The following is a 6,000-nucleotide window of genomic DNA, read 5'->3' as shown; positions in this document are numbered from 1 at the left end:
GATGCAGAAGTTTAGTGAGTTTGGTATGGCAGAAGCCGATGGGAGGACTGAATCAGTGGAGGAATGTGCAATCCAAGCTAGCTCTCTGTAGTAAGGATTTAATGAAGTGGAGTAAAAACATTGATAAGGACAAATTACAGGCAATTAAGGAAAAAACAGCAGCTATTAATCTATTACAAAGGGAGGAAAGCCCTGATAATATGCTCTTATTGAAACAATTACACAAGAAGGTCGAATTACTACTGGAACGGGAGGATATCAAATGGAAACAAAGGGCTAAGAAGCATTGGCTTAAGAAAGGGGATCGAAACACTAAATTTTATCATGCATGTGTTAACCAGAGAAAGAAGAAGAATTCTATTAAAATGATAAAAAATGACAATGGGCTGGTATTGACTAGAAAGGAAGATATTTCTGCTGGTTTTTGGTAGCATTTCTCGAAAGTTTTTCTCTCAACTTCCCCAACATGAGAGAAGATTGATCAGTGCCTATGTGGTGTGGAGCAAAAAGTGTCAGAGGAGATGAGACTCAATCTAGATAAGGTCTTTTTGAAAGAAGAAATTGAAGTAGCTTTGAAGCAAATGTCCCCCTTTAAAGCACCTGGACTTGATGGTTTTAGTGCTGGATTTTATTAAGACCATTGGGATATAGTTGGTGATGAAGTCTCTAATGTGGTTTTGTCCTTCTTACACAGTGGTATAATGCCTGTTGATCTTAATCACACCCTTATTGCTCTGGTCCCAAAGGTAAATTCTCCTACTTCTATGCATGATTTTAGACCTATTAGTTTATGCAATGTTTTGTACAAACTGATCTCTAAAGTCCTTGCTAATAGAATGAAAAGGGTTTTGTCTAAAGTTGTCTCTTGGAATCAAAGTGCTTTTATTCCAAGTAGGCTTATAACGGATAATGTTATGATTGCCTATGAATTACTACATTCCATGCAGTCAATACAGCATAGTAAGGTGGGTTGTATGGCTATCAAACTCGATATGTCTAAGGCTTATGATAGGGTGGAATGAGATTTTTTGGAGACCATGCTACTCACGTTGGGGTTTGGTTCTAGATGGACTGGTTTAATTATGGCTTGTGTCAAATCTGTTAGCTATCCTATGAAGCTTAATGGAATACCTGGTGATACCATTATCCCTTCAAGAGGAATACGTTAGGGTGACCCTTTGTCCCCTTTCTTGTTCCTAATATGTGCTAAGGGTCTTTCTTCTTTACTAAAACAAGCTAAAAATAGGGGTGTCTTGAGAGGGGTGGCAGCTTCGAGGGGAGGTATTAGAATTAACCATCTTCTTTTTGCTGATGATTGTGTTATATTTTGTCAGGCAAAACAAGAAGAATGGTTCATGGTGGAGCAGCTTTTGAGTAAGTATGAAGGAGTTTCGAGTCAATCCTTGAATAAACAAAAAACTTCTATTTGTTTCAGTCAAAATACAAATCCAGTAGCAAGAGAATTGATAATGCAGTCAACAAATGGGGTAGTGTGTGGTGATTATAATAAGTACTTGGGTCTCCCTACCATGATAGGAAGATCCAAGTATATTTCTTTTCGAGGCTTAAAAGAGAGGATATGGAGAAGAATGTGTAGTTGGAAATCTGTTTTTTTATCTACTGCAGGGAAAGAGATTCTTATTAAGAGTGCTTTAAAAGCCATTCCATCTATACTATGAGTGTTTTCAAACTACCGTATGGGTTGATAAAGGAAATAGAAGCTTTGTTTTCTAAGTTCTGGTGGAGTCATAATAAATCTGTGAAAGGCATCCATTAGAAAAGTTGGGAGAAGCTAGGCCAAGTCAACACTAAGGGAGGTTTGGGATTTAGAAGCCTTACTAGCTTTAATAAGGCTCTTTTATCAAAGCAACTATGGAGACTTATCCAGGATCCTTCATCTTTGGTGGCCCGAGTCTTCAAACATAAGTATTATAATTCCTGCAATGTTCTAGATTCAAAGGTTGGGGCTTCTCCATCTCACATTTGAAGGAACATCTGGTCTACTATGAATGTAGTCAAAGCTGGATCTGTTTGGAGGGTGGGGAATGGTGAATCTATTAAGATATGGCAAGATAGATGGTTACCGAGGTACTCTACTTATATGGTGCAAACTCCTATTTCTCTATTAGATATGGATGCTAGAGTTGCTTAATTAATTAACTCTGGGACTCATGAGTGGAAGACAGATCTCATAGAAGTTGTTTTCAATCTAGAGGAAAGAAAATTAATTTTAAGCTTGCCAATTAGTATTCGGCGTGCCAGTGATAAGCTTATATGGGTGGTGGCCTCAAATGGGAAATTTTCAATTAAGAGTGCTTATTTTGTAGCTTATGAGTTATAGAGAATGCATAAGGGGCAGTCTTCTAATGCTTCGGGGTTGGAGGCTCAATGGAAAAATATTTGGAGTTTGCAGGTTCCAGGGAAAGTAAAATAAGTGTTATGGAAAGCTCTTAGTGATATTCTACCTGAAAATTTATTGGGACGCAAAGCTAGCTCAAAGGTTTTAAAAGAATAAGTCCATATGGTCGAGCTTAGCGTTAACCAAAAGCTCTGATGCTAAGATAGAAAATTTAATATAATAGAAAAAAATATGGAGAAGAGAGAATTTGAGGGCTGCAACTTTGCTATTTTTAATTGTGATTGAATACAAAACATTGGTTTCTATTTATAGGAAAATTATATCAAGATCAAATCAATTAGATATCTTCATCGTAATAATCAAATCTCTTGATTTATCATAATTGTGAAATCAAATCATGATAATAATTTGATCAAATTCTTGATTTGATATTATTTTCAACATTCAAATTCTCTCCCCTTCCTTTTCTCTCTTCTTGGTATTATTTTATAATATATTGTATTTTCTATCACTTCATATCCTACCATAAGAGAAGAATCCCAACCCGTCCATGATACATTCTCATAGCCTTACCAACATTATATTATCATCAATTGAACAGATTCTACGGATCCTTTGTAGGAGTATAAACAAGTCGAGTTTGAGCGAATCGTAGGTGGTTAAGCCTTGTTCGTTTAATTTTCATTTGAATGAGTTGAGTTGGAACTTTTCATCGAGTTAGATTTTATGTGCACGAACAACTTATTTAACATTCAGGTGAGTTTGAACATATTTGTGAGCTGCTTCATTTAAATATAATAATATAATAGATAGTTTATATTTTATTTTATAACTTTGGCTACTAATTTTGACAAACAGACTGAGTTTTTGCTATTATCATTATAAATTATGTATGTATCAATGATTATATCCATAAGGATTCAAGTAACATATTTAATATTTTGAACATGATTCCTTTTAATCTCTTTAAATATCTTAAATATTCTGATTATAAATATAAAAATAATATTACAAAGATAATAAAATACAAAGTTATTTGAAATTATATGAATTTTTACAAGTCATATTTTTTAATGATCGAGTATAATTTAATGTTCACAAACAACTCATTAATAAACAAATTGAACCAAACTTAAATTTAACGGAACTGATCTCAAGCAACTTGTTGAGTAATAGTATTTATATACCTTCTTAATTGTCTAAGTAAATTACTATTGAATAAGGCCAATTTTAATACGCACGGTTTGCCAGTAACTTTGAGATGTGATGTCTCTATTGACTTGTTGAAATCTTTGTTCTTCTGATTATGAAGTAGAGTTTTTCTACTTAGCAACCCTACAACATACACCTACTTTTATGTTTTATTTTTTATTTATTTCTTTCCCTCAGCAAATATGTGGTATATGGCTGCTAAGTAGAATTTTTATACGAGGTAATTAGGCTTAAGGCCCCCGAAACAACATGAGAACCCCTACCCTAGAAACATGAAACATTAGCTTGAAGCCTCAATTGGATACTTAGAATATCTCAATATATTTGTAAATAGTAATAAAAATATTTGAATCAAGATTATCTATTGAGTTTTGGGACATAAGAAAAAAAAAAAATTGAATAAAAATATTATAAAATAAAAAAATTATTGAAATATAAATTTTTTTAATATAATTTTTTTTTTTAAATTTGAAAAAGTTGTATGTTTTTTTTAGTTTTGTTTAAGAGTTTGGAAAGTTATAAAAATTGGATGGAAAAGTTGAATATTTTAAATTAAAGAGTGTTTTATATTTGAGTGATATTTGAAAAGAAAATATACAAGAATACTTTAAAATAGTTATGGAGCCAAATGAAACTTAACTAATTTGTTGCCAAAAAAAGCAAACAATAATGCTAATGCCACCGATAAAATATCTCGAGGATGGTCATTGATTTCTTTTTTTTTTTTTTAAATTAATGATTAAAGGAGTGTATTTTTAATGACGTTGCAACTTTTTAAAAAAAAAAATGTTTAAGAGTATAATAAAAAATGTATAAAAAAATGATGAAGAAAAGGACATTTATCCTGTGAGATCCCAGCTCGTGCTAGCACGACTAAGAAGCAAATATAAAAGAGACTTTAAAAAAGGAGTGCCACGTTACATGACTTTAAAAAAAGAAAAAAGCAAAATTATGATATTACCAATTCGTGTACTAGCAATATATATACCATTTTGGAAGTGATAATGTATATATTAATTAGTTTATTCTTTTTTAAAAGACCTAACACTTTTACTTTAATTATGTAAAATATATAAAACATATTTTTAATAATATTTTCAGGGATGGATGGTTCAAATTACTGTGAAGAGGCATTTGAATATTTTTTAAAGCTCTTAATATTTTAGACTTGAATCTCTTAAAATTGTTGTTCCAACTTCAAAATATGTGTGTAAAGCTCGAAATACTATAGCATTATTCTTGTGAGAAATATTTAGGATATATAATTATAGAAAATCTTAGTAATATCATTATACATTAATTAAAAATCAATATTATTTTGAGAAATTATTCGTCTACAACAGAATTTAAAAAAAAAAAGTAAACTTACAAATTAATATGATTTGATGTGATATATTAGATTAAAATGTTTCGCTATAAAATAGTTTTGATATATCATATTAAATAACGTCAGTTTGTGAGTTTACTTTTGTCAAATCTCTTTATGGATCTAGACTTCTCACTTATTCTATTTATAGTAGCAGGATCAATTCTTTGAAGAATATTCTATTTATCAATTTTTTATTATCCTCTCAAATCCTTTTAATATAATAATAAATGATTAACTCAAAAATAAAATATAATAAATCATTTCTAATTATTAAAAATGATACGTTAGAAAATGATTGAAAAATAATAATAAAAGAGATTGTAGACAACATTAATTTCACGAAGCAAAGGTATAAGGAAAATGCTATATCTACCTAGAGTTGGGTCATGAAATGGGTTTCAACATTTTGTTTTTACTTAGTAATTAAGGAAATATTCTTTTAATTATTTTTTTATTTTTTATTTTAAAATGGGCTTTACTACATACAGTCAATAAATGCAGTCGGCGTGCAGTCGGCTGTACGGAATGAATAAAAAAATTATAAAACAATTTTTTTATATTCAGGAAGACCTACATGAATAAAAAAAAATTATAAAAATAATTTTTTTTTCATGTAGGTCCCGTATTAATTTATTTTTTTACAATTGACTACACGCTGACTACATCTACCGATTACAAAAAGTATTTCTCATAAACTTTTATCTTTTTGAGGGATGACATTTCATTGGTGGCTGTAGTGCCCCTCAAGGAAGAAACTTTTATCTGTCAGAGTTAGTACAACAACAGGCACAATAGCTAAAAAGCATAACGCGTAAAGACAAAGATTGGTCAAAATATTCGTTACTTTACCAGTTGATATCTCGAAACTTAATGTTGGGTCATTGAAATATAAATCCAATCCATAATTCTTGAATATAAAGAAAAATAAAAATAAGAATAAGGCTTGTTTGGAAAAAATTTTCATCTCAAATTTTTCTATCTTATTTTATCTAATCTTATTCTCAAATATCATTTAAATATAACTGCTTTTAAACTAATCATTATTAATTTTTCAAAATTT

Source organism: Carya illinoinensis, chromosome 5 (assembly GCF_018687715.1).
Source record: "Carya illinoinensis cultivar Pawnee chromosome 5, C.illinoinensisPawnee_v1, whole genome shotgun sequence".
Taxonomy (NCBI): domain Eukaryota; kingdom Viridiplantae; phylum Streptophyta; class Magnoliopsida; order Fagales; family Juglandaceae; genus Carya; species Carya illinoinensis.
The sequence above is the reverse complement of the archived record's forward strand: the minus strand, read 5'-3'. Positions refer to the sequence as shown.